Source organism: Homarus americanus, unplaced genomic scaffold (assembly GCF_018991925.1).
Source record: "Homarus americanus isolate GMGI-L3 unplaced genomic scaffold, GMGI_Hamer_2.0 scaffold7626, whole genome shotgun sequence".
NCBI classification, from domain to species: Eukaryota; Metazoa; Arthropoda; class Malacostraca; order Decapoda; family Nephropidae; genus Homarus; species Homarus americanus.
In genome coordinates, this window is record NW_024718273.1 from 16,886,629 (window position 1) to 16,895,496 (window position 8,868).

Genomic DNA, 8,868 nt, shown 5'->3' on the forward strand with positions numbered 1-8,868 from the left:
GTCTGTTATCCCCACAATGCAGTTATGCCTTGTTAACAACACCTCCCCCTCTGTCCCACAAGAATGTGCTGGTAGTTGTCACTTACAGATGTAGATATTAGTAGCTTGGACCTGAGTTAAAAACATTAGAAGAATGGACATTTACTCATATGTATATGTAGATAAATTTAATGTTCATTGTCAGATATATGTAACTTGCAATGATCCACAAGAAGTGTAGTAACTGTATGTTTTTGTCATGAACTGTTTAAAGATTGTTGTGATTTGTACAGTACTTTAATAACAGGGTAGGCCATACATGCATGTTTTATTGTTTGCTGCTACAGTTGAAAAGATAAAGATCTTTTTAGAGAAGACCATTACTATTTTTTCTGTCTGACATGTAAAGTATAGATGTTCACTGTAGTGTAGAGCTCAACATGATTCAGCCATGATTCTTTTGACATGAAGAAATAAGAAATGCACATACAAAGAGAATGCTTAGTATATATAGTAAATGTTTTTATTCAGCCAGATATGAAATAACAAGTACTGTACCAGAATGTTCTTTTAATAAATTGTTTCATCAGTATATTGTACATGTAAATACAGTACATATGACATATATAAAATTGTACTTGTAAGCAACAGTTGCATTATATTGTACCGTATTTGTTTAATATAAATGTAGCTGACTAATGATAGCTACATTAATGTAAGATTAAAGACATCTATAATGCTGTATTGTTTTATGATTATCCACTTGCAATAAAGCTGAAAATAACTACACACTATGCCAAAAAAAGGCTGAATAACAACCTACGGACATTAATTGTTCGAAGGTGGTGAAAATTTGATATTCCTCATTGTGGCAAGTCTTGGGAACAATTTGCCACACCTCTGATGGCAACAACGTTGGCTGTAATTGATTTGACTAGTGGTGATGAGGAGGGCGGAACCAGGTGGTCGGGACCGATCGCCTGGGCGGCTAACGAGCCGATCTTTTGGTGAAGAGGATAAATGAAAAGGAAAAGTAAAAAGAGATGTGACTGATCGCCCAAGCGGCTAACGAGCCGATCAGTGGCAAAGAGGATAAAAGTAAAGTGAAAAGGGACCCACCTTTTTCATCTGAAAATTCCAATACTTTTTCTTAAATGCAGTACTGTATTGTACTCAGGCATTTTTGTAAAATAAAAAATTACTATTGACCTCAGAATATCTCTTAATGTCAAGTGCACATGGCTTCAAAATGCACAAGATATTGGTAATTATAAAAAATATTGGGGGCATACAGAGCCCCCCCCCCCAAAAGTTGGGTGGGCTAGCTGTGCTCGCCATGTAACCCCTACCTACAACTTCCTTACCCACCCCCCCCCCTTTTTTATATTCCTGAATCCGCCCTTGGATACTCATCAATATAATTGGCGAGGGAAGTAACATTGGGGTTTAATAAAGGGGGAGACTATCATATTCGAGGAACTGTTTCAATATCAATAATTGACACGGCCTGTCAAGAGTAGGTTTTCGTGGTCAAGCAGAGTGCATGCCCAGTACTTGCCAACAGTGCGTAACAGAGACGTGACCGATCGCCCAAACGGCTAACGAGCCGATCAGTGGTGAAGAGGATTAAAGTAGAGGTGAAGGTCTTCACGAGTTTTTGTACTGTACATGTCGGCCTTGCCTGCGACTACGAGCATGAAATACGTTCTGTGATTTTAGTAATTCAGTAATGTGCTGTTTTGGTACCCATTTCCCCACTTTGAACTGAACAGGATGTGCCGGGAGTATTTCACTGGCACATGTATGTCAACATTGGCCGTAACCATAGGCCGTCGGTAACAACCGTCCGCAATCCCTAGTTCTCCGTGTGACCGCTGACCATGGCGGTAGGAGGGTCAAGACCATTTTCTGGTCAGTAACACACTGTTCACTGATGAATCTGATGATTGTTTTTATAATTCTCACTTTTCTTCCCTGGAACCCAGTTTGTTAACAATTTTGCACTGATTACTTGAATGTTTGTTGATAATTCCTGGTGACAATTTGTGTGGAGTGCCCACATGATGGTCACTGCTACCCCTTAAAGAGGTCAACGTCCACTACTCCCCCAGGCTCTGTTATTGTGCACATCTTGCAACGCCCAGTGCTTGACCGGTCATCTTCGAAGGATAGCGCATTAAGACGAGGCCATCGACACGGTCAAGGCACTTAAAATACGCTTCAAGAGAAAGTCATGTCAGCCTGCTGTACATCCGCTTTGAACAGCTTAAGACTGTAATCTCTGGTGATGATGTCCTTGTGTGGTCTTAGGCTCGGGCACGCTTTCTAATGGTATGTTCCTTGCATAATCTTGCATGTTGATCAAATCCTCACGTCTTCTGTGGTAAACCGTTAATTCGACCTGCTCTATGGCGGCCTACATACCTCAAGTTCTACAACTTAACAACCAATATAGTTGCTCTCCTCTGGAGAACTTTGAATAACTGTAAGTTAAATATGTCTCTGTGTTTATAGCAGCCAAAATATTATCTTATTCTTATCACAGGTTTAATTACTTAATTACCTCACCATGTCATATCATTTTTCATTGCAACGGTTCTTTTACTGGTTAGTTAATCAGCCAATTACGTGCCGTTCTATGTGTATCTTGTACAGTACTTCAGTATTTGGCACCAGAGGATCAGAGTACCGTATATAAGCCTGTGAGGACGTCAGCTTTAACTATTCAGTAGAGTCGGGAAGACTGGGAATAAATACCGATTAGATATGCGATGTAAGCCTCTTTGATGAATACAGTACTTGTAAATCACTACGGCATATCATCCCATTCATTTTTTCATCGTAGTTTTTACTTTGATTCGCTAATTATTAACAATATATTATGTAAGTGAGCGTCTAAATTATCAAAGCTTGGTGCGATAAATGTTCCTAGTAAATGAAGTTGTAAGACTGTACCAAACTGTATTCCGTACCTTAATTTTCTTCCCTTGTTATAATTAAAGTACCTAGCTAATGTAGAGCCTTGACTTAATTTAATTTCTGTACTGAGGTTTTATTCTTGTAATTTTCTTAGTCTTCCAGGTAGTTGTTTTCATACATTCATCTTAGTTAACTTTTGATGATGTGATGCAGCCAAACATTAAAAGTAATTTCCCCATATGTGATAATTCAAATATCTCTCTTGAACTATATATTTTGTGCAGTGTGAACATTTGTGATATTGTCTATGGAAGTTATTAAAAGTTATTTCTTACTATTAGTCTACTGTATTGGCATATGGTGTGCAGAGTGTGGTACTTACCTGGGAACTGAGACGTCAAAATAAATAGGAAATCAAATATTAATACCAAGCTTGCTATTTCCTCCATTCCAAGTATTATAGAGTACGTGCTTTAACAGTAAACATAATTTGGTCTGGAAATAGATAAAAAATTAATGAATTTCCTGACCAGGCAGTAACCTAATCGTACGTTAGGCAGATGTGCGCTTTCACAGCTGAGTTGGTGGTGTTGTAGCTCTTTTTATTCTATTTTATTTAATGGTGTAAAAGCCACATACCTACATTTATTTGTTTGACATGTGTATCTGAATGTTTAAGCAATGGACATAATTACCTTTTAGAAAAATAATTTTCTTATTAGTATACGATACGTTTTCCACCTGGGTTGGGGATCCTTGAACAACAAATCCGATAAGTTTTCAGTACTCGATCAGTCATTGTGTTGTTCACACATGCGTGTAGTGTGATAATATCGCCAAATATCCTTATCCCGTAACCCTATTACTAACGTTTTCGTATTAAACAATTCCTTGGTTCGCCTGACTATCATGCGCATACACAGAGCTGGTACCAACTGTGCAGGAGAGAGAGGAACAGTACTAGTTTAGATTGGAGTCGCAGTCCGCCATATTCGTTGTGTAAAGCAGAGGCAGCTGCTATCCGTTTGGTTGGCTGGCCTGAGTTAAGTCTTGTGCGTCCTGACTTGGCAGCTGTAAGGTGGAGAATAGACAAACAGCTGATTTAAGAGAGCGCACCTGTAAGGCTGAGGTTAAGGACAGGATACAGAGGTAGAGGAGTGCCAGTGGTAGTTGTAGTAGGTCCAGTTACCCTGAGTTAGTACTGGGGGTTTACTGCCTAAAGTAAGGCTGGATCTACCATAAAAGTTCTGATTACAGTGCCACAGTCTCTCGAGAGACAGCTATATCTTTAAATCACCCCAGATATCACAGGTATTGCCAGGCACAGTGACACTGATCTTGTTCTCTCTCAGGCTATCATACCTAAGCTAGTAGAGCTCGGGTACACACAACAACCAAACCATGGCTATGCAGCCTTCTAGTAGCGCCGTCCGAGCCTTATCTCTGGAATACCGAGGCCTCCAGGACGAACCAGTAGAGGGCTTCTGTGTCAAACTCCTGAATGAAGACAACCTCTTCGAGTGGGAAGTGGCCATATTCGGCCCCCCAGACACTCTTTATCAAGGAGGATATTTTAAGGTAAGCGGGTGAGCAGCCAGTCAGTGTACTGTACAACTTAGTGACGTGACTGTAGCAATGTGTGCACGTGAGGTACAGTCTTTCTAACCGTGAAGGAATATGACTGTACAGTACAGGTGATTTTGATTGTGTATGTATTTCACATATAGTGTAAATTTTGGACACTTCTCTTTGTGGCCATTATCAAACTATCTTCAATATTAACCAACTAATTTGACTTTAAAGGACGAATTTGAATGTTTTATACGGAAGAGAAATGTATTTTCTGTATTAAATATTCGTAAAATATTGAAAATTAAAATTTCAGTGTTCAATACAGTGTCCAGTGGTAGATTAACTGTGCTTTGTGCCTGAGGCTAATCTTATTTGGGAGGCATTTTTTATACAATTTTATTAACAAAACTGTACTTGTACATTATATAGTACGGTACATTTACACAATTTACATGCACTGTACACTATTTAGGCTAACTGAGAAACAAACTTAAATGAATCGAATTTGCTAAAACCGACCAGTATAAGATGATAAAGTTTCTTGAAAGCAAACTGTGATTGATGGCTCCTTCAAACACAGGGCCTCGGGGTACACCTTAATCAGCTACTGACTCGGCCTGCTGTATTTCTCATTGTGGAATTGTGGTGGATGACTCCTGGATGAAGAAGTCAAAATAGCGAATTAGATAATAGTGGTACAATACGTGACTGGAATTGACCTTTGGGAGGCAGGTGTACCAGTACTTGTTCATGTAAGAAATGTCTTTGTCTATGGTCTCAGATTAGGTTTACTCGTTGATCATGTAGAGGGCTTGTGGCTGGAATTATTACCAGTACCATCTAAAACTAAACTCACACCAGTGGGAACATCTCATCGCTTGCCCTGAGTTAAATGTAGTCAATTTTTGGAACACATTGACAGAGCATTGTCATAAATCAAGTCCAGTTGTGGAACTTTTACGAGGTATCATTATTTGTTTCTACAAGAAGGCAATGGATATAAATGGATGTAACTAAATAATTAATTTATCAACCTAGATAATAAAACCCTCAGCCACCAGACTAGATCAATATTGTACAGTACAGTGGTGCAATAGTCAAGCAAATATCATTGGTCATAGGCCATCCCTATAGGGCATGGTCACCATAATAATACCTTCTTCTCTCAGAAAATAATAAGGGAACATATAGGATATCAGGTACATTAATATTACTGAGGAAGTACAGCAAAGAAACATTTGTCAGTGAATTACGACATATTGATTTGATGTTTTGTGACAGACTAGAGAACTACGGTACTAGACTATCATTAATGCACTTTATGACATTAAGACTTACCATATGTCATTGTTTTGAATCATATTTAATACTTGTGCATTTCATACTTGTGCTCATGTGTTTTACCTGAGCGACTGTTAAGGTGCTGGGGCGTGAGCCCCACCATCATTGTGACGCATCACCAAACTACTGTATGTCAGTTTGCCTGGCTTATCTTTAACCTTTGGATTGTGACCGTACTAATAAAGGCGATACTATAATGTAAAATCAGAAGTAAGCATTGGTTGACTTGTGAGAAATCTTTTTATTAAAGACAAAAGCAATTCAGCTTATGCCTAGGCCTAAAATAAAAACAAATATAGGTAGCTCTATGTATCATTTAGAGAGCTTCTTAGGATAAACAAACTAGTAGACAAACTAGTGTACGGTACTTAAGTAGTAAGAATGAGGAACATTAGGTTTATCCCCCCCAAATTCTTCAGATTGGGTGGGCTTGGGTGGAGAATCTAAAGGTGTAGTCCAGACAAATGTGAGTGAGCTGAGTAACCTTGACCTGGCCTGTATGGTCATCGTATACACTTAAATGACCTGAGGTTAGGTTAGGTGGAGAAGATATAGGTGGACACTGAGGGGGGGGGGATTCTTTGGGTGATCCCCTCAAATTCTGGCAGTAGCAATTTAAATTCCTTGAATACAGCCACAAATCGAAAGAATCTTGTAAGTGGGCTAGAATATAATGTTTGAACTCGTGTAATGAAGCTGATGCAGTTAACTGTTTTGTTTCTTTTCTAAGCAGCACTTACCATAGCCTCAGAAAATTACCAGTTGATTTGAATTGAATTGAAGCAGTTTATTTAGCCAGAAAAACAGAGATACAGAGTGGATAATAATAACAATATTAGCATGTCTGAGCCAGTTGAGAACCTGAGCTCTGTTTTAGGCACCTGTCAGGTAAAGATCCAGAGGATATATGTTCAGTACCATGTAGCTATGTAGTTAACACTATCTGAACTGGAGTCATGTCAGCAGCAGGGGTTGACAGAAAACTTTAAGATTGTAAGCTATTTTTCAAAGTAATCAAACCTAACCTAGCTTAGGTACGGTACTGGTATGTACTGTAGTTGAAAGAACTAACTTGTGATCCTAAAATAATTTACTGGAGCAAAATGGAAAAGCACCAAAAATTCATTATAGTGAAAGATTCGAATCTCATCAGCTGAGATTTGAAGGGCTTGTTGTCTAACTCCTATACAGTACCTCGACACAAAAGTTAGAATGGAGTGTTTTCATAGCTGGGTACCCTGGCTATTTAATGTATGAGTTTGCATAGCTGTACCTCCAATTAAAAAAAATAGATATCGTATGTATAGGGAAACAATTTTAAAGAGATCTTTAACCTATTAAGATCTTAAAGACTGGATTTTACTCTCTATAAGTTCTTAGCTGCATTAATTAGTCATGGTACTGTACATGGCTATGCAAGCTCTGCATAGCCGAATTTCAAATTGTTCAAAAAGGTAGTACAGTACAGTGCAGTATTGGATTTTATCTTGGATATGGATGCAAGGGTGTGAGAATTAGATTTTTTAATGAGGCTGATTTAGTGACATTTTAGGATTAACTACAGATTTACAAAACTGTCTACATTTTGAGTACAGTGTGTGTTAAAGGGGATCTGAATAAGCAAGGCAATAGTGGTGTCGAATAGCTAGCTATATACTGTACAATACTGTACTGTATAATCTAGTACAGTGCTTGTTGTACAATATATACTGGGGTACTTGGTCAGGCAAATGTGTTACAGGTATGGTGTATAACACTTTCACCTCTATAGCTATTAACCCTTATTAAATGACTGCTAAGGATTCCATAATCTATCTCCATGTGAACAAAGAATGGATTGCGAGGAACATGAAATACTGTACTGTACTGTACATTATCCATTGATGTTGGCTACAGTTCCACAGCCAACATTTTTTGTGATTGCTGCTGTTTAATGGTTAAAGGTGAAAAAAATACCTCACCTTGTTAAATTTAGCATTACAGATTAGTATTAAGCAGTTCAAAATTATAAGTAACATTACATAGTTGATAAGCAACAGCAAGAGAGGAATGTGATTTTTGTACTGTACAGCACTGTAAGTGTTGTTCTGGACAGTAATGTAATGTGAAAAAGACCCACCAGTCTTAATTAGTCTAGGAGCAATGTAATTCTTGCTACATTTGTATTGTAGTCACAAATTTATATACTGATATCTGTTTTGTATACAGTACAGTATCTCTCTTGATTAATCACCCTCACCCCTCATAAGGACCCCTATGGAAATGAATCTTTAATTTAAAAACAATTCTTGTCCAGTCATTGCTTGAATTGGCTTACTGTATGCTATTGTTTGTACTGTTTATATGTGCTGGATTGTATTGTGGTTATTTTTTAAATTGAGCCCTTCATCTTAAACAAGTCTCAGACTGGTACATTATTTTAAGATACCAGCATAAAATAACTTCGCCTTTAATTTTACATCCATATTTAGTTCAGTGAAAGAATGCTGTGTTATGAGCCATGTACAGGTACTGGTATAGTTCGGAAATGTGTTCCTACACCCTCTGTGGTAACCTGTGTCTCCAAAACGACATCACAGTGGTAGTACTGTATCAATGCGTATGAAGGAATGGGCATTGGTTGTGTAACGACAGACGTGATTGGTGGATAGGTTGGCTGTTTGAAGACACGGGTTACCACAGGGTGAAGGAACACAATTCTATAACTGTATTTAATATAGAAAAATGGGGTAACAGTTAGTAGATTACTTCACTCCTGGATCTTGGAGTAGAACTGAGATTTGTGAATAAAGGAGACCAACTGGGTGAAGAGATGCACGAGTGTGAGTGTGGAGGGGAGGAGCTAGAGGTATGCCAAGAGTGCCATGGAAAAGGTTGTAAGAAATGATCTCAGAGTTAAGAACCTGATGAGGTGGGACCTAACGTTTCAAAAGGAGTACAGTCATAATATACTCACTTGGGGTCAGGTTTGGGATGTAGGGATATCTGGCATGGAATGTGTGGATCAGTGCATTGTTGTGGAGTCGAATCACATTTATAGTCAACATTTTCCGTTGT